Source organism: Poecilia reticulata, chromosome 8 (assembly GCF_904066995.2).
Source record: "Poecilia reticulata chromosome 8, P_reticulata-male-v2, whole genome shotgun sequence".
In the NCBI taxonomy this organism is placed as follows: domain Eukaryota; kingdom Metazoa; phylum Chordata; class Actinopteri; order Cyprinodontiformes; family Poeciliidae; genus Poecilia; species Poecilia reticulata.
In genome coordinates this window covers 12,204,227-12,225,608 of record NC_088837.1, presented here as the reverse complement: position 1 = coordinate 12,225,608, position 21,382 = coordinate 12,204,227, and the positions used below count along the sequence as shown (strand labels likewise).

Below are 21,382 nucleotides of genomic sequence, written 5' to 3'. Positions count from 1 at the left end.
ACTACATATTAGATACCAGACTAAGCAGGGGATGATGTGAAAGTAGTGTAAAAAATATGTCGCGGCCTTCTATGTTCCAAAAACCAGGAACATAGAACATTGAAATGGCCTTTCAAACAAAGGCCATTTGTTTGAATGTCCATAAATGGCCTTTGTTGGACATTCAAAAGTCCAACAAAGGCCGTGGGTGAAAACGTGGTTTGATTTGCATGCACTTCCGACTTAATTTGTTTTGAAAAAATATTTTCTTTATTTCTTGTAAAAAATAAAAAATAAAAAAAAGCAACAAAATAAGTACGAAAAATGTCTTACAACTTAGCCAAAAACAAAAGTAAACTTAATTTGATGTTTCAAGTATAAAAAAGTGGTAAAAAAAATCATTTACAAAAACCTCCCATCAACACACCAAACATTTGCCAAACAATAAAGAGACAACGTGATTCTTTTAAACAGTGTCACTGTTTTTAAATTGTTTTCAACTGTTTTACACTTGTGCATATGTATTAATTAATTTTATTTTGTAACCAAGTTGCTGTGTATTGCAGATTTCTGCCCAGGTCCCTCTTAAAAATCAGATCTGGATCTCAACAGAGTTTCCCTGGTTAAACAAAGGAAATAAAAAAATAAAATTAAAATAATAGACCTCCACCAAGCACCCGGTGTGTTTTTAATTACTCAAATTAATGTTAGGGTCTTACAATTACCAATGTAATCTAAACAGGTTTTAAAATGCAAAGAAATCTAAAAAATGTTTATGCTTTTTGTTCATTAAACTCCTTTTTCAGGCAGGTTGTTTGCCATGCACAAATATGTAAAATGTTTGAGTTTAACACGAATGCTAAATCAGATATTTAGGATAAGGAGAGTTTTGATTTATGTGATGTTTTTATATTCATGATCTGAAGCAGTGGGGTTATCTGAACACAGAGCTTGTTAAAGCTAACCTGCAGCTTCTTCTGTATAAGATTGTTTATCAGAAAGTTGAAACATATTTAGTCCTGTCTTGTTTTATTCAAAAACCTTATAAATATATCCTGCAATATCTCTTGTACACCTCTGCCTAACTGTGTCACAGACCTCTGAATAACAGAGGTCTGTGTAAAAGACCTGTTAGGCAGAGGTCTTTTATCTTTTATTTTATTTTATTTATGCTGAATCTATTAAATGTAATAGTACTTTACTTTCATTCTCAACAAACAAATGTTAAAATACTAGATCTATGGAGGGGCCATGAAGGGCTGGGGTTCTTTATGCAGCTGCTTAGCTTGCTTATGCATTGGGCCACCCATGTTGTTGAGGGCTGTGTGAAAGCAATATGACAAAAATATTTGAATTTAAAAGGAGGTTTTTATTCATTTGCTCTTTGTTATACATTACCACAATTTAATACCTACCAGGATTATTGTTGTTGGACAAAAACGTTTAAGAAAGAGTGAAGCAGGAACTCTGATCGTTTACAAGAAGACATTTATATATTTTCTAATATAAGCAGGTGAGAGAAGGTAACTCTACATACATTGTGCAGTCAAATGAAAATGGCCAAACAAAACAAACAATTCTTCAAACTGACAACAAACAAAACCAATCTCAGAAACTATCTGTTAGGATTTTGAGTGTTTGAGCTGTTTTGTGGTTTGGTTTGGTTTGATTTGATTTTTATTATATTATGTTAGTTTCTTTAGATAAGTACTGTTCATGCTTTTCTTATGTTCAGCCCGTTCTTAGTGATTCTAATTTATGTTTATTTCTTGTGTTTAGTCATTCTAGTTTTATTAGGTTTACTCCCTGTACTCTCCTTCGCCCCTCTCTGTGAGGCGAGGTAGAGAGACCCTCTCATTGAGTCTGCTGTCTTCTCTCTCCCCTCACACCTGCAATCAATTAGCTCATCAGTCCAGGTCTTCTGCTCCTCAGTATTTAAGCATCTTATCCTCAGTTCCTCCTTGCTGGTTTGTCTATTCTACGTTTATTTTCGCCTGTCTGATCCTTGCTGTCTGCTTCTCCCTGATTTATGGTTTGTGTTTTTCTTGTGGTTTTTGTAAGATTTTTTTGTTATTCAATTTTATTATTAAATATTCAACTCTATTTTAATGTGTCAAGCCTACTGCATTTGGGTCCTCCACAAACATACTACATGAGACTATCTTGATACTCAAAACAACCCACAATTACTTGGGAGAACTGGCACAAGAAGGAAGATGATCTTTTTTTTCTTCTTTGTATGATAAAAACCATAATTTAGAACCTGCATTTTGTGTTTACTTGAGTTATTCTTGTATAATGTAATTTAACAGTCTGAAACATAATTATGGCAAACATCAAAACACTTTATCCTGACAATGTGTCTAACGTTTGTCTAAATTCATAGGCAGGACATCTAGGCTACATTTATTAGGTCTTTGGATTAAACATGTAGTTAAAAGTAAAAAGGAAACATCAGCCAGACACTGAACATCTCTGCTCCTCTCTTCACCCAAGAGTCCAAAACGTGCAACTGCAATAACAACAAAGTAGATAATCAGACTGCAGCCTGGGGTTTCTGGTGCCAAAAGCACAAATGGACTTCCTTATGCTTGAATATGGTGTTTGTTTTTTATAATCCATGACAAGCAAACAAGTCCAATAACAGAACACAACTCAAGTTGAGATCAGGGGGATTTTAAGACTTTTTACTTTCCTTTATAAATATTACATGAAAAAATATTCATGTACACAAATTCACACCATAATGCATCAAAGAAAATACAAAATAGATAAATAGAAACTAATTTGTCTAACAAAATACAGTCTGAACCAGCTACCACATGTAAATAAAGATATTTAAATACATTAAACTGTTGTGGTTCAACAAAAGATTAGTTTTATAAGTTAAGTGTTTCCCCCTCATGTTATTTTTAAGAATGCAAATGTGAAAAACTAAGAATCTTGTTTCTTTCTTTCTTTAAAAAAATTCTCAACACAAAAATATGTCACAAAAAAACCCTGCAAAAAGTAAAAGCTTGTGCACATTTCGTAATGCTCTGGAACTTTGTTCATTTTAATTTCTTCCATCTGTCAAAATATCTCCACTGAAGTAATGGATGACTGTCAGTGTCTTGATTTTCAGTTTTCAAGTTGATCCAATGAATGATATGACCGGTCCCTACTCTTCAGTAAAATTTTTGGACCCTCTACCCACTGTGAGTAACTCGACTGCATAAAGACAACAACGTTACATATCAATACTACCCTGGTTTTTTCTTTCAAAACATGTCTGAGTTTGTTTGCCATCATACTTTCATTTTATCTAGTCAGGCCAGACTTGAGCATCCTTCTACAAGTCAGAACAAGCTCTGTGACAGTACAAGAACCAGTTTGGGGCCTCACCTTAACGAAACATTCAGATGTGGTTGTCACTTCAACCTTCTTTTCAAGGGGGTACAAAGTGCGGCACAGGGGGCCATGTCGTTCCTACAACTGATTATTTGTGGCCCCAGACTGCATTTAAGCAATGGTACATATTTGACCCCCAGCACAGGTGGTTGATGCATATAGAATATTTTTTTTAGAAATCACAGCAACATGCTAACTGGAAAAAAATAGTCTTAAAATGGAAGACATTACCGTATTTTACGCACTATAAGGCGCACCGGATTATAAGGCGCACCTTCAATGAATGGCCTATTTTAAAACTTTTTCATATATAACGTGCATAGAATTAATGCCACAGTAGAGGATGGAGTTACGTTATGCAGATGAAGCTGCATTAAAGTGAATGTTTAAAAAACAGTCCGACTCCAGTCGGCGAGTAGAGCCTTCCACGACCGGGCCGGGGCGTGGCCGGACGATGGTCACCTTTCTCCGTTTGCGCACAGCATGTTTGTGGAGAAAATGGTGCTAAATGACCTGCAGACGACCTGATTATCAGGTTGGTAGGTAGATAGGTCAGTCAAACTTTATTAATAGATTACAAACCAGCATTCTGACAACTATCCCAGCATGCACCGCACGCTTCTTCTTCTACGGGCGAAAATGAAGTCGGCGGCTGCTTACCGTAGTTGCTAGACCTGTTGTGGCTCAATATTGGTCCATATATAAGGTGCACCGGATTATAAGGCGCACTGTCAGCTTTTGAGGAAATTGAAGGTTTTTAGGTGCGCCTTATAGTGTGGAAAATATGGTAATTACAACACAAAGTGTTCCTTCTCCAATATCATGCTCTTTTTTTTGTTTTCTAGTGTTTGATTAAATAAGACCAGAACTATTCATTTATTTTTATTCAAAAACAGACTTGGATGCACCAAAATTTGCATTTAATTGCTTAAATAAACCTGACTAAATATAGCAAATGTTCCAAAAGAAAGAATGACACAAATTCTGAGACTTCTGCTGAGAATACATAAAAATAAGAATGCTGAAATGTGGAAATGATATCCCTTTCCTTTGTTAAAAGGAACCCAGAATATTATTTTTATATTTGAAATGTACAATGATTCACATATTCCTGCAAATCAATATGTCAATTTTATTTGTTTCACCTGTTTTGTTTTTGTATCTTTAATAAAAATTAAATAAAAAATAAAAGTTTTGTGGCCCAACTTCAACTTGATCATTTTGATAAAAACTGGATCCACACACATATTTACATTGGGTCATATTCAAATTAAAGGTTTCATTTGAACACTTCTGATTAAAATTAAACTGTGTTAGTAATTTAATACAATGTAGCACAATTCAGTTTATTTATATTATGCCCATTGACAAGAAATGTAATCTCAAGGCTATTTATAAAAAAAATGTAATCCTTTTTATATAAAGGGTAACCAATTGAGCAAAGTGATGTATTGTGTATTTCATTGTTCTTAATGGTAGAATAACAATGGTAGGATGTCCCCAAAACTCCCAACCCACCTTTTATAACAACTGGCGCCAATATAAGGCAGTTACTTGATTGTGCTAATAAATAGCAGTCCATGGCTCAAAAATACATAATACTGCCCCTTTAAATGGTGAACAAAATTACATAACTGCAAATCACTGCTTCAGTCAACAACTTAACCTTAATAAAAGCTATTAAATGTTTACATCGACTTAATATTTGAACTGCATATTTTTAAATTCATCTTAAAGTACTCAATATGTATGCATACAATATTGTAAAAAAAAAAAAAAAAAAAAAAAAAAGCAAAGTTAAACGAGTTCACATTTTTTACAAGCATGCTTGTGTCAGGTCCTACACCTGCAGGTGTAGGACCTGACACCAGTCAAACTTCTGCCACACCTACTGCTTCTGGCTCTGGACTGCCCTCTGCTGGGCAAAACATCTAACTAGCTAATTAAACATTTTCTTTAGCTTTAATCATATTAAGATATGACTTTTATGCAACATAATATTCAATTATTTGAGTCTCACACATTAAATTGACTTCACTAAAATTTTTTTATATATTTTAGAAAGATAATTGTGTCTATTGTCATGTGACATTAGGTAACCATGGTTCGGGTCAAATTTGACTCATTTTAGTATTTTGACAGCAGTGGAAATATATTAAGTGTCATTATTTCCACTTAAATTATGAAGTCTCCTAGAATGGTCAATAATATGTAGGACATTTTTAAAACTTTGTGCTTTCATAGTTGTGTGGCTGCGTGTTGAAGCTTAATTGTACCTGTCAGATTTTAACATTGTTCCAGGGACAAGTAGCCGTTTCCTAATTACCAGTCCAGCTCTGGAGAGCTCATTGTTTATGTCAATTTTCTAGCAGCATCACTCCTAAACTACTGGTTGGTATGTAGATACTATCAATTAGTTGTCATGAAGGGTTGATGACCCCCAAGTGAACAAGTGTGGGAACAGGCATCATTTCCTCAACAATATAGACCTCAGTGATAATTAGGTAAAGGAGCTTCTTGAGAAGATTGAAGAGACACAGACAGGAATTAAAGATTCTTAAGAAAGCAGTACAGATAATAAAATTGGTAGTTTTATAGCTACTTTAGCTAACTAAACTATACTTTAGCTCTGATTTTTTTTTTTTACATGATTGTGCAACCCAAAGTTAGTGAAAACTTGTATTACATACATCATGGATGATCAATACCCACATAGAAAGCAATGGTAATTCAATGTTGGTCAAAAAGGTTGAATTTAAGATTAAGGTCGACAATTGGATCAGCCATCAAACAATCCTCCAATTCTTCTGCTTTGTTATGCGGCAGAGCAGGAGGAAGGCATTGCAAGGAAACAACGGGACACCAACCAGAGTCAAGCTTGGGTTACCCCAACTTGTACTGTTTCCCTGGTTCATACACTACAAGGCCTCATGGATACTGACTGTTGTTCTGACAGTCAAAGAGGAGAAAAATATGTTTACAGATCATCTATGCCTGTTTTCCTAAATAAAATGTAATAATAATGCCATGTTGTCATTTTGTGTACACACATTTTTGGGAATATGGTAATGTAAGATAATTGTGGACGACATAATGCCCATTGTCTGCCAACAATGTTGTGTGTTTAACACCACTGAAGAAACTCCTAATGATGTTATGATGTAGACCTATCAGACCAAAAAATGCAATATTGATTCCTTATCTTTAATTCAATATAAAATCAACACAAATGTGCATGTAAGTCCACATTCAGATGTTGAGTGAATACAAAATTAACGTGTTGTGGTTGAAACCCTAACATTGATTTTTGAGCTCAGTGGAACCTGTGTGACTTTCTCCCTGAGATATAAAGATGTGCAAATAACATATATGTGTAAAAAAGTAAAATGAGTTTGCTCACGGATGTTTTTATCTGTGTAAAATAAAGGACACTGTTTCATTCTGATGCCTGAAAAATAAGAAATATGGAGCTTGGATTCAGTATTTTTCCCTTATTTTCATTCATAGAGCACAACAATTTTGGACAACTTCTTGAGGTTTCAATATAATTTTATTCTTGTCACCATTAGGAAATGTGCCTTGCAGTCAGGAGAAAAACTATAAAACACACAATCAAAGGCAAAACCAGTTCACAACTGTTGGAAATATTATTTTAATTATGCTAGTTTTAATGATGTTTAACTTTAGCGCATGTTGAAATATTAGACTGGTCCTGATTGTTTTGAGTAGGACTCAATTTAGGTTAGATTTAGACTCATAGTTTAATCAATATATAACTTAATCAGTAGAACATTTTTCTTAGATATAATGATCACGATTTGATTAAAATTAGTCTAAACAGTAGTCTTTTTATAATAGATCACATTCTTAAGAGTCTATAAATCATATATTCATTTGAAAATGTTTTAGTTAATTATAACCAAAGAAGTTGAAAACTAATCAGTAAATATTGATAGTAACAGATGTTTTGGTATTGAAACTGCTCATGTCTGTTTTTATAAGAGTTTGAAGATATTATTGTTTTTATAAGAGTTTGAAGATATTATATGAAACGTGTGTCAATTTTTATAATCAAAATCAACTGTTTGATCCATTGGGTCAGAGGAGAGGCCAGGAGAGCTCTGTGTGGTTCACGAACCAGTTTGAGGCAGCTTGAAATGAGAAACACAGATAGAAGATAAACTTTGGTCCCACTTTCTTGAGTAAAAGGTTTCTGTATGAAATGAACACATCTCTTGTTCCTACTCTGGGAAAATGTGCAGGGAGAACAGCTTAGGCAGTGGATGAATTCAGCCCTTGGCCTTGATAACACCTGCATGGTCACTGGCTGCAAACAGCAACACGTCATTACGGCTGTTTGAGACCACCTTTAAATGTTGAGCTGTTGGTGTGATTTTATGCACATGATTGTTTGAATAAAATTCTGGATGACTGTGAAGTTGAACAGGGACTGTTGTCATTATGGTTTCACTTCTACACACGACATTAACGGACCTGGGGAGACGGGATAACAACGAGCAACAGGTAGAAAATATCTTGCTTTCTCAACACAACGGTCATTAAAATTGTAAATACAAGTCAAGGGAAAACATCAGAATAAATACAAATTGAGACTAAAATGACAGCAATCACATTCAATCACCTTTACCACAATTATGCCCCGAGTAATCAAAAAGCTAGTCCATCTGTTGATCTTTGCTTTTGTCCGTTTCAATCCATGTGAAAAACAGACTCACAGTTTGAACAGAAAGCTGATCAACAACCAAGAGACAAGAGTAGCTAAAATAGCAGAATATCATAACAGATGATAGATCTTATTTTCTATATAGCCTTTTACATCTTTAAATTGTTCAGTTCAAATTTTAAATCACTGTGTAATGTTTTAACATTTAATTATATTGTGCTAATTGTCCTATAGAGTAAATGTTTATTTTATGATTTAAGTTTGTTTTATTTTAATATAGCTGCTTTAGGTCATCAGAGTAGAAATGCATTTACTCCAGTCCTCCAGCAGGTGGCTCTCCCTCACCATGTTTGACTTTATCAACCTGTCATTGCCACATGCATCCGCATCTGCACGAATTAAGCATTAAGAAGAAGTTTTGTTAGACGAAACAAGAAGCAGAAATGTCAGCAGAGTGAAGCGAATTAAATGGCTGCTTCAGTTGATATTTCCAACTCAGGTCAGTGATATTTTCATAAAACCTTCCCTTAGAGTTTAACCTATTTTGGATTATATTTACTGGCTGAATATGTTGAATTTAAAGATTTTGACATTTATATAAGAGATTGGACAAAATGGCTACCTCTGCTATTCTAGTTATTTTTGTTTTAGGTGTATTTTGTGCCAGTACCAACTTTGTCACATACATGTTCAATAGGAATGTACAGAACATTAGAACATTATGTGCTGGCATAAACAAAGTAGGTGTTTCTAAACTGTATCCAATTAGCACCTTATTTCTTCTTACAGCACAAAGCCATCCTGTTACAGACTTGAGGATTGTGTTGATTGGAGGAAGACATAATGACATTCTCAGTGGTAAAAGTTCAGCTGGAAACTTCATCCTGGGTCAAAATGTTTTTGACACCAGCAGAAGAACAGCTCAGAGTGAAGTGAGGCAGCAGGAAGTGTTCAGCAGACGAGTCACAGTGGTTGATACTCCAGGATGGTGGTGGTTTTGGCATAGAGAAGACACCCCAAAACTGAATCAGATAGAAATCCAGAACAGTGTCCATCTGTGTCCTCCAGGACCTCATGTCTTTCTGCTGGCCATTCCTGTTGATTTATATTTACCACAGTGGGTCAAAGCATCACTAAAGCAGCACCTGAAACTTTTCAATGCAGATGTTTTCAGTCACACCATCGTGCTGTTCACTGCTGTCGCTCCATCTACCTATGATGAGAAAAAGTCCAGAATCAGAAGAAGTCCAACCCTGCAGTGGATTCTTCAACAATGTGGAAACAGAAAACATTTTCTCAACATCAGTAACAGAGAAGACAGAGATCAAGTCAAGAAGCTTTTAGAGAAAATTGAGACCCTGATTACAAACAATGGATTCAGACACTGTTCTGTTGACAGAAGTCAAGGAGAAACTCTGAGAAAAGAAATGAGAGATTTGACTGAAAGAGCCTCAAAAATGTTTGATCAAGTCCAGAAACAAAGAAACAAACTGAAGTTACAGATTGAAGGTAGGTTAAAAGTTTTGTTTCTAATAAGGTACAGAGCTCTTTGTGGAAGGAAGTAAATGTTTTAGGATTCATCTTCTGGGACAACATCACATGCAACACTCAGCTTAACATTATTGAAGTTTTAGGAAAAGATATACAAAATTAGATATAATATACAAAATTATATTTATTGGCTTCTGTTAAAACAAGTAGAACTTGATCAGAAACAGAAAACAACAACTATCTAATTAGGTGGAGCTAATTAGATAGTACCTTTTAAAAGGTATTGTGTTGTATATTGAATAAAATAAAGGTTTGAAGATTCACATCTTCTGTGAGTTCATCACATGAAACCCTCATTTGAAGAAAGGAAACATCAAATCAGGCATAAGTTACAATAAAATTGTATTTTACGAATAAATACTTACATCTGCAGAAACACAACTATAATTTAATGTTTCTTTCAGGGGAAGGTTTTCAGTAACAGCATAAACTCAGAGAAATTAGTTGAAGTACTTCATAGAAATAATCTCGTTTGTTATCTTTTCTGCATCTTTTAGTAGTTCACTGGCAGCTAAAAGACACGACAGTCACTAAAAATAATTTAAAGCACGTTTCATGCAACAGATTCACCACCAGACTATTTTTGGCCTTTCTCTTTCAGCCACCAATAATTAAGAGTTGTTTTGGCTTTGCAGTTGTTGGACTCGTCTAATTTCTGCTCAACCCTCTCAGAAAAGCAGAGTTGCAAACATTTTTATGTTGAAGAAACTACAAAATTTGTTCTGTTTTGTTGGTTTAGGTGGAAAAGTTCCTCCAAACCATTTAAGAATAGTGATGATTGGAGGATCATTTGCTGGCAAAAGCTCAACAGGAAACACCATTCTAGGAAAAAGCATGTTGAATGTTAATGAAAAGGATGACAGAACAACCCACAGTGAAATCAGCCACAGTGTGGTTGAAGGAAGGCGTCTCACAGTGGTCGATTCTCCTGGATGGTTTTACATCAACATCCTTCAGGAAACCAGTGAGATGGATAAACTGGAAATAGAGAACAGTGTGAATCTGTGTCCTCCAGGACCACATGCTGTGCTGCTGGTTGTTCCTGTAATAATCAACATTGATGAATCATATCTGAGATTTGTTCAGGAACACATGAGTCTGTTTAGAGAAGAAATCTGGAAACACACACTTGTTCTGTTTACCTATGGAGACTGTTTAGGAGTGAAGACTGTAGAGGAGCGCATAGAGAGTGATGAAGGTCTGCAGTGGATAGTGAACAAGTGTGAAAACAGCAGTGGTGGAGAAAGTACTCAAAAAATTTACTTAAGTAAAAGTACAAATACACAGTCAAAAATGTACTTAAGTAAAAGTCAAAGTACCACATTAACATTTTACTTAAGTAAAAGTAAAAAAGTACTGGTTTTTAAAAATACTTAAGCATTAAAAGTAAAAGTACTCGCTGAATGCATTACCTAATCGCTAATATCATTAAGTGTGCCGATCGTATTTAATTTTAATACGTCAGAAATGTGCCATTTTAATTAACACTACCACAGATTAAACATGTTCTTATTGTGTTTATTCTCTGTAACAGTTTAGACTTAGATATGTGATTCTATGAATCATAATTTCAGGGATGGAAACATTTTGTCTCCTGTCCTAACATAGCATGAACTTCATTAGTCACATTTATTTAGAAAGAAATCTAACTGAAAGGGGATGTAAAGAAGGTGCGGGCGGGGTGGAGGACATGCAACCAAGGAGCCATGTAGCAGAGTTGTAGTCAAGACCACCGAACCCAAGACCAGGGCCCCGCGCTAAATGACACAATAACATTAAGTTTACCTATCAAAATTGGTTTTCAGATTGATCTGAAAGATCCACATTCCCATAAAAACACCTAGATATTAAATACTTAGAACTGAAATATATTTAACCAGTATCAATTAAAACTAATTTCATTCTGTTTTGCTTTCATCGCTGTGCTACAATCCGCAGATGTCTCCTGCTATCCCTAGAAAAATAACGCCCTGGGCGGTTGCCCATATTGCCCATGTCAGAAACCACAACTGAAACATCGCAATTAACGGTAAATAACGTTCAACTATGAACACTGTCCAACGGCGCAACAAGTAACTAAGCAGAAGGAGCACCGTGACTGTTTTCACCCTCCCTCCCACTGCGATGTTTGCCACCATGACAGGAGACGAAATCAATCAATGAGCAATGAGCATGCTCTGTGTTCATACTTTCAACTTTTACTTATTCAGCGATTAAATAAATGTGTGTATGTATATATATATATATATATATATATATATATATATATATATATATATATATATATATATATATATATATACACTGCTCAAAAAAATAAAGGTTTTAACACTTAAACAACACAATATAACTCCAAGTAAATCAAACTTCTGTGAAATCAAACTGTCTGTCCACTTAGGAAGCAACGCTGATTGACCACGGGGACCCTCGTCGGGTCAATATATAGCTACTGCAGTGTACACAAGAACAAAGAACGGCTCTCAGTGAGGCTTCAGTCCTTAGGACTTAGTAAAGATCCGTCCAGAAGAATCGGATCGTTCCTGAATGTCATATCACTATATTGCAGACTTTGGTCACAGCGTTGTCCCATATCTGCGACACCTCAGTCAAAACCTCCACACAATAATTCAGGGCATGAGTGACAACTTTTTTTCATCAGATGCAACATGTATCTCTGTACAGTTAGCTTAGCTAGCATTACGTCCACAGATCTTACCTTTCTTTAAGCTTTCCTTCCAAGTGACGCTAAAAGTTGGACAAAGTCCCCACCGTCTGTGAAAACGAAGCGCTGCTGATTTTACATGTCGCCATATATTATGATTTATGCAGCTATTATCGATTAAACAGACGTCTTCTCCCGCTCAGAGGAAACCACTGCGCATGTCTGGAGCTCCGCGTGCGAGTAAAGGTGGAGCCGATGGGTGACAACAGACACTAAATCACGTTATTGCTTGGATTTTACGGCGCCACCTTAAATCCCTAAACTTCACATTTTAACGGAAAAAAAGCGCAACGCGACTTGGATGTAACGAGTAACGCGACTGTTTGTAGAAATGTAGTGAAGTAGAAAGTACAGATACTTACTGTAAAATGTAGTGGAGTAAAAGTAGAAAGTCCCCATTATTAAATCTACTTAAGTAAAGTACAGATACACGAAAATTGTACTTAAGTACAGTAACGAAGTACTTGTACTTCGTTACTTCCCACCACTGGAAAACAGGTATCATGTCCTGAACAACAAGGACCACAGTGATAAAACTCAGGTAAAGGAACTACTGGAGAAGATTGAAGAGATGTGGGCAGGTAATGAAGATCCTTACTATGAAGTGGAGCTGAACCGAGCAGCAGAGCTAGAAACCAAGAGAGAGACAGGAAACAAGATGGCCAAGAGGTTGAAGAAGATCAATGAGTGAAAGACAAGAGTCCTGAAAGAGCTGATTGGAGGTAAGCAATAAATAGGACATGTTTTATGATAAAGTCATATACTATGAATATTTTGCTATTAAAAACATTACTGTAATTTTTGCTTGTCTTACAGATGAGAGACATCCAGTCACTAACATCAGGATTGTTCTTGTTGGCCAGAAATGTTCAGGAAAAAGTGAAGCTGGAAACATGATCCTGTTCAATGAACATTTTAGAATTACCTTTGAGAAAGCTTGGGTGAAAAAGGTAACAAGACTAAGCAAAATAAATTTCAGACAGTCTGACATACTGCAGGTGTCTAGTGAGTAAAGCATGTCCAGAATTATATTTCTTTATATTTACTTTTCATCTTTTCAGACCTACCAAGATCAGAAATCTGCAACATGTGTGAAACATGAAGGAGTAAAAGTCTCAGTTGTTGAAACACCAGGCTGGTTCTCAGACCCAACACCACCTGACTGGATCAAAGATGAAGTTCTCCACAGTGTCTCCATGTGTTCTCCTCCTGGACCTCATGTTTTTCTCCTGGTTGTTCCCATCATCAGATCTTTCACAGAGAAAGATCTCAAAGCTCTGGTGGCGATCATGAAGCCTTTAACAGAGAGAGTGTGGAGACACTGCATGGTGCTGTTTACCTGGGGAGACTGGCTCAGTGACCTCCCTGTAGAGAATTACATCATCAGAGAGGGAAAGGAGCTCCAGGAGCTTCTGGAGAAATGTGGGAACAGATACCATGTTCTAAACCCCTATCATTTTGGTGATCCTGTTCCAATCAAAGAACTGTTCCAAAAAATTATTGATATGGTTAAAAGAAACAATGAATGTTTCACAACTGAAATCGAACAAATGGCCTTTCCGTTGCTGCCTTGGCTAGGAAAAGGACGTACCCTGACAGAAAAGGAATGGAAAAAAAGGGAGAATGAACTGATAGAGCGAGTGATGAAAGCTTTAGCAAAAGAACCAGAGAAATCTACAGTGCCTCATGTGGCGATAGCAGAGAGCATGGATGACAAGAAATTTCCCTTCAGTAAGTTTAACTTTGCTATTAACTCTTTTTTTTCTTTTTTTTTTTTTGCATAATCTTATTCTTGTGCATTGGTCTCCAACAAGCTTTTCTTCTCTTTAGTGAGCGGAGATGTTCCCTCAGAATATGGGAGCATTTCAGAGTTTAGGAATCAACGAGCACATGACCAAGTTACTGAATGGTTGAGTACCAGAAGACCATCTGAGAAGATGTCTGGAATTGTTAGCACATGTGATTCATCTACTTATAGAGAAAGCTTTGATAAAAGTTTTCGAGTAGAAGCAGATTTATCAATAAGTAGTACATTCATTGAAATGGAAAACATTGATCATCTCAGAAAGCTCTCAAACCCTGCACATATTCCACGCAGGAACTCTTTCTAAAATATAAATAGCTGAAGCCTGATGGAAAATTAGCTATAGGAATAGTATCATAAGTGAAGCTATTTCTTTTTTAATATTAGTATCAATTTAATATTACTCTCATGTTTGAAGCTACTTGCTTGACCCACATGCAGAACACAAACAGGAGATGAGATATCAGTTTAAGTTTATTTTAAACAAACCAATAATTGAGTGTAAAGAAACTGAAACGAATCCTGGAACGGGCTTCCTGGATGAGATGAAGTATGATGAAGATGAAGACTTTGGGGGGTGGTTGTCATACTGGAGCCTGGGTTGCTTGCATGAGAGGTAGGTGTCCAGTCCAGGTTCAGATGATTGGAGGAGTTTCTGAGGTTGCTGATGGAGGTGACAAAGGGAGGACAGGTAATCGGACAATCTGAAGGCAGATGGGCAGATCTTCAGTCATAGGTGGGGGAACCAGATGAATTTACAGCAAAGATTCTTGGATGTGGATCAGATGAACTCAGGCAACACAATGGGAATTTTTCAAAGCACCACAAGACGAAACCTACGTGGAGGTCAGAGGAAAGTTCAGGTTACTGAGATCACAGAAAAAAGCTCAGAGAACCAATACTTTATAAATTTTTTTGCAAAGTTTGCAGCAAAGCCAGATTATTGTACCACCCGGCACGTGTTAACGTTCTCAAAATAATAGTGAAGATTAAACACTTCAAGTATTTGTCCCAGAATGAACACAAGTTTTTGTTTTGTGTTCATTCTGTGGTTTGGTTCTGTATTTTTCATGTGGAAGTTTGAATTGACATTCCTATTTTATTTTTGATGGAATGTTTTCTCTTGCTTTCCAGTTACTACTTGATTTTCTGAGTTAATGAGTCCTCTTGTGTTTTTGTTATTTTTTGTCTTGTCATCCTAACCATTTTTGTATTTGGTAATGCTATATTTTTTTTTCTCTTGAATATTGCTTAGTTATCTCACTCAGTTGTCCATCTCTTTCTAGCACCCTTCTCACAGTACCGGCTTGGTAAATGAACTCCTGTTTTGTAGTTTTTGTTATCAATCCCCCTGACATCTAAACCTTTTAGTCTCTGTTTCTCCTGTGTTCTTGCTACCAGCACTATATGTATTGAACAGCTGTTCTGTGAAAATGTTTCTATTATCTTTAAATTTATTTTCTTAGGAATATAAGCAACATTAGCAGTATTCAATCCTCTTCATACACCTTAGAAGTTGGTGAAGTTGACAAATGTAAATAAAAATAAATTTTTTATTTTTTATTTTGTTTAAATAAAAACAAAATGTGTGGCAAACTTTTCATTATGTCTTTATCATATCATGAATTGAGAAACTTTTTGGTTGAACTAAAAAAACAACAACTCCAGACCATTTAAAGCCAAGGTTTAATTTTCAATTCTGATAAACATTACTCCAGATATTTTAATGAGTCCATGGTGGACTGGATGATATTCCAAATGCAGAAACCATAAGCCTATCCACCTCTGCAGTTTTTTCAGTGCTTTTCTAAATCAAACATCTGTTTTATTTCCACTGGTAAATAATTATTGCTGATCTTTATCACTAATGTTTCTTTTCATGCAGATATAGCACCACAAGAGACAGAGGAAGATGAAGAGTGCAGTATAGGGAAGAAGCTAGGCTAGAGTAGGATTTTTATTTTTTTCACACCCCAAAAATTTGATGTTGTGAAAAGGAAAGCTCACTGTATTGCACTTGTTTGTCCACAACCTTGTTTACATGATAACTCAATAGACAATTACGGCAGCGGCTGTAAACAGCAACATATTTATAATTGAGTCATGGCTCTGGTGCTCACAATCTACCAGCCTTCAGAGGAGGTGTCAGTGTATTATTCAGGTGTTGGAGCAACAAGCTCCTTATACTTGGGAGCCTGGTTTAGGCTGGGAAACATAGGGATTTTTATTATGTGGTTGAATGTTCGGTATGAAAATCTCTGTCAGATCTGTTTACTGCCATTTATTAAGGATTCTCTGTCAAAGCATAACAGCACCAACCCGTTGTTCAGAAGTAAAACATATGAGGCCAATGGACCTGGTACTGGAACTGATATCGAAACTCTCAGTCTACTTAAGATTTTTTAGGACTGATGCAATATTTATTTTCTGTCTTCCCCACTATTTGAGAGGAAATGAAACAGATGTGAAACATTAAGAAATTTACAGGAAGTAAAAGTCAGCTCGTTTAAGCACAGAGACAACCACAAAAAAGGCAATGTTTTCTCCCATGGTTCGAAGGCCTTTACAAAGATCAAATTGAATAGATCACAAAGGCCTGATTAAGCACTGAATGGTATATAGAGACTCTATGGTTCTGCTTTACTTTAGAAACCAGCTGAATATTTATTTTTTATTTTTTTATGCAGTAGTGTAAATAGGAGCTTCTGTAAATGTGTGGGAACATATCTGAAGCTGTCAGTGTTTTCATTTCTGCAATGTTGGTCAAGTCACACAGCAGCTTAAAAAACAAGTGGAATTCACTGGATAAAAAAGAACCGAATGTAAACAGAAAATGTCTGGTTCTACCTTTAATAAAAACAAGGTAGATACACCAGATACACCAGTGGGACATGTGTCATGCTCACAGGTATACAGATATATGTATAATATATATGTGTAAATAAGAAGTAAAAAGAGTTTGTTCATAGATATTTTATCTACGTAAAATAAAGGACACTGTTTTATTCTGATGCCTAAAAAATAAGGGATATAGAACTTAACATGATCCAATGCTTTTCCTTAAAAAATACTTATTTTCCTTAATAGAAGAAGACATTTTTGGACATCTTCTTGAGGTATCAGTATCACCTTATTCTTATCCTCATAGATATTGACTTCCCATTTACTCCAGCAATAAGAACTGCTGAAGTCGTACTCCATCTGTTTCCATTTCCATAAGGAAATTTGTCATTTTTCACCTGCAGTCAGGTGAAAAATGTCAAGTATACAGTCACAGGCATAACCATTTCACAACGGTACGGTAATTAAAATGTTGCCTCCTGTTAACAATATCAGGTTTCGGTACCAATAATTTTGATCTTCACTTCTCAATTGTTTCCTTCTATTTTTGACACATTTTAATTGCATAGCATGAAATTGTATAAAACATGACAGAGAAGCACCTGATATTTTTAGTATTATGGTCAATGAGTAGCAATTACCCAGAGTCTAAAACTCTGATTTATGCTGCAAAAAGTTTATACATTTTAAATGGGTAAACCTAAGATTCAAAATTTTAAAGCAGCAAACTGATGCGTGTGAAAAATAACACAGACTTAGAGTTTGAATAGAAAGTTGATCAAAAGCTGACTGACAGAAGCAACTAAAATATCATAACCTTATGTTAAATAATAGATGTGTTATGTACATAAAGAGTCTGTTAAATTGTACAGGTGAAATTTTAAATCACTAAATAATGCTTTAACATTTAATTAGACAAAATTATCCTAAAGACTAAAGGTTTATGTTCCTTTTTGATTTTACCCAGGGGTTTTATTCTGTGTTAATCAGTACAAACCGCGTGTTAATTAATTTGTTCGGTTTCAGTTTTATTGTAATATAGTTCCTTTAGGTTGTCAGAGTAGAAATACAGCTATTCTAGTCCTCCAACAGATGTGGATCAGTGATCATGTTTGACATTACCAACGAAGCATTAAGAACAATATCAACCTCTCCCTTATTTACTTTCATTTTGGAACAGGTTTTGTGAAAACAGACAAAGGCAGAAACGTCAGAGTGAAGCTAATGAAATGGCTGCTTCAGTTCATATTTCTAAGTCAAGTCAGTGATGTTTTTATAAAACTTTCCCATAAACGTTAAACTACCTTGGATTATGCTTTTATAAACTATCATTTTACTCACTGAATATGTTGAATTCAAAGACTTTGACTTTATGCAAGAGACTAGAGTTAGACAAAATGACTCCCTCTGATTTTCTAGTTATTATTTTAAACATTATTTAAAACAATAAATAATTTTGTGTTAATGTTTATTTTGTGTTAATGTTAATGATATTTACTCAATTACACAAGTGTTCCAATAGTAATACACAGTTGAAGAGAAAGTGCATTTTGTGCTGGTCTATGCAAAATAGATGTATTTGAATTGTATTCAAATAAGGAAGTATCTCTCTTTACAGCACAAAGTCAACCTGCTACAGAGTTGAGGATTGTGTTGAAAGGCGGAAGATCAGATAGAAACCCCAGTGGAAGAAGTTCTGCTGGAAACTTCATCCTGAGTCAATATGTTTCTGACACCAGCAGAAGAACAACTCGGAGTGAAGCGAGGGAACAAGAAGTGTTCAGCAGACGAGTCACAGTGGTTGATACTCCAGGCTGGTGGTGGAGAGGATCTAGAGAAGAGAATTCAAAACTAGATCAATTTCCTGCAGCCCATTTCCTGCACACGCCTGTGCACGGTGGCTCTGGATGTTTCTACTCCAGACTCAGTCCACTGCTTCCTCAGTTCCCCCAAGATCTGGAATCTGCCCTTCTCCACCATCTTCCTCAGGGTCCGGTCACCTCTTCTCGTTGTGCAGCGTTTTCTGCCACACTTTTTTCTTCCCACTGAGGTGCCTTGATGCAGCACTCTGGGAACAGCCTATTGGTTCAGAAATTTCTTTGTGTGTCTTACCCTTACTGAGGGTGTCAATGATGGCCTTCTGGACAGCAGTCAGGTCAGCAGTCTTGCTCATGATTGTGGTTTTGAGTAATGAACCAGGCTGGGAGTTTTTAAAAGCCTCAGGAATCTTTTGCAGGTGTTTAGAGTTACTTTGTTGATTCAGATGATGAGGTTAATTACTCGTTCAGAGAACCTTTTCATGACATCCTAATTTTTGAGACGGGGATTTTGGGTTTTCATGAGCTGTATGCCAAAATCATCAGTATTAAAACAATAAAAAACCTTAAATGTTTCAGTTGGTGTGCAATGAATCTAAAGTATATGACAGTTTAATTTTTATCATTACATTATGGAAAATAATGAACTTTATCACAATATGCTAATTTTTTGAGAAGGACCTGTAGAAACTAAAAAAAAAAAATCACAGCAACATGTTTGCTGAAAAATTTAAATCTTAAAATGGAAAACATTAATTACAAGACAAAATATCATTTTTTTAATAACAGGATCTTTTCTTTGTTTTCTTCGTTCATTCAACTATTCATTGGCTTTCATTTGAAACTCTGCATTTAATTGTTTTCTTAAACCTGGTTAAGTATAAAAGAAAGAGTGACATAAGAAAATAAAAATGTTGAAATTCAGAAACCATGTTGCTTTATTTTGTTGAAAAGAACCCAAAACCTTTTTTTAATTTCTGAAATTTACAATGATTTACATATCCCTTTAAATGTCAACTTTATTTGTTTCACATTTTTGTACTGTTTTTGAAAAAAAAGAAAAAAAACCCAAATATATGCAATTTTTGAAGTCCACCTCTCGCCCAGAACGTTAGCTGGAGATAGGCACCAGCACCTCTCCTGACCCCATTAAGGGACAAGGGTGTAAAGAAAATGGATGGATGGATAAAGAATGTTTATTCTTTATGATTTATCATGTAAGAGTATTACTTCTCATATGATGAATAACCTGCTACATGCTGTATCTTGCTTTTATGTGTTATACTTTCCATTAGATTTTCATTTAACCTTCTTGAAGATGTATTTTAAAAATAACCTTATTGGCATGTGTTATGCAAAGCTTGAAACATAAATTTTTATTAGTTGATTCAACTTCTATGTTTGATCATTAAATTGCTTGGAAGGATGATCTAATTCTGAGATTAACTTTAGAGCTAAGATCAGTCAGTCTGCTTGTATTCAGAATGAGTTTTTGTAACTAAAAGATTTCCAGGTTTGAATTTTTAAGCTTTAATTTCCTGCTTGTAAATCAATTAGTAATGCACTCAGCCATAGCATAAGTATGTGAAGAACAGATGTCATATTAATAATCTCTCTTAGTTTGATACAAGCTCTTAAAAACTGAAATTAAAGTTTATAATTTCTGGATGCTTGTTATTGGAACTGAGTTACATTCACTATAAATTGTTAACTGATAAAGGTGCAGTAAACATCCTGAATTTTACTTGCTAAACTGCAATAATAGCCAAAATCCATGTTAAGTAACTTCAGATTATTAAAGCATTCGACATCTGAAAAACAGGTGTTAAATTGAGATGTTATTTCAGTTTATCTTCAAATGTGAAACTTTTTACTTTCATTTTACTCCAACAGGTCAACAGCTGGCAGTGAATATCTTGTTATTGTTGTAAATACATTGGAAAGATTGTGTTTGAAAGTGTTTTGGATGCTTATTCTGACACACTTTCAAAGGAATATACTGTTGTTGTCAACAGCTCATAATGTCTCCTGATATTCTTGTTGTTCTATATTCTCCAGAGCAATAACCTGAAACTTGAGAAGCTTTCTAAATGTTTTGTTTGACTTCTAAACAAACTTTGTCCCTCTTTCAACAAATGGAGAATTCAATCTAGAAAGTAATAGTTTAACTATCAGGTATTATCTATAGATGAATAGAATCCCTCCAAATATCCAAGCTGCTGGACTCCAGCTGTTGCCTCCTTTCATCCCTTTATATTTAGTGAGTTTGTTCTCTGATTGTCTGTATTAGCCATTTTATCTCTTTGTTTTGATCTCAGTTGCACCTGTGTGATTTTGATTCTCCCAAATATAAAGATGTGCACATAGCATAAATGTAAAAAATAAAAGTAAAAAATAGTTTGCTCATAGACGTTTTTAATTTATGAAAAATAAATGTCACTGTTTTATTCTGATTCATCCAAAAAGGGATGTGTAGCTTGGATCCCTTAGAAAAATACATATTTTCATGATAACGCAAGAAATATCTTCTTGAGGTTTCAGTATCACTTTATTTTTGTGCCCATCAGGAAATTTGCTTTGCAGTCAGATGAAAA

The 21,382-nt window shown here is 35.3% G+C and overlaps 1 protein-coding gene and 1 pseudogene across 2 annotated transcripts in view; both read left to right on the top strand.

Moving 5' to 3' along the window:
- The window catches only part of LOC103461235 (uncharacterized), a 76,034-nt gene that overhangs the window by 15,582 nt on the left and 39,070 nt on the right, over positions 1–21,382 (top strand). The gene's annotated exons all lie outside the window — the stretch shown is intronic.
- On the top strand, positions 8,469–15,644 carry LOC145552532 (GTPase IMAP family member 8-like; annotated as a pseudogene). The gene is made up of 7 exons (XR_014088609.1): positions 8,469–8,552; positions 8,843–9,562; positions 10,344–10,828; positions 12,817–13,048; positions 13,143–13,276; positions 13,388–14,057; positions 14,157–15,644. The product of XR_014088609.1 is annotated as a GTPase IMAP family member 8-like (transcript).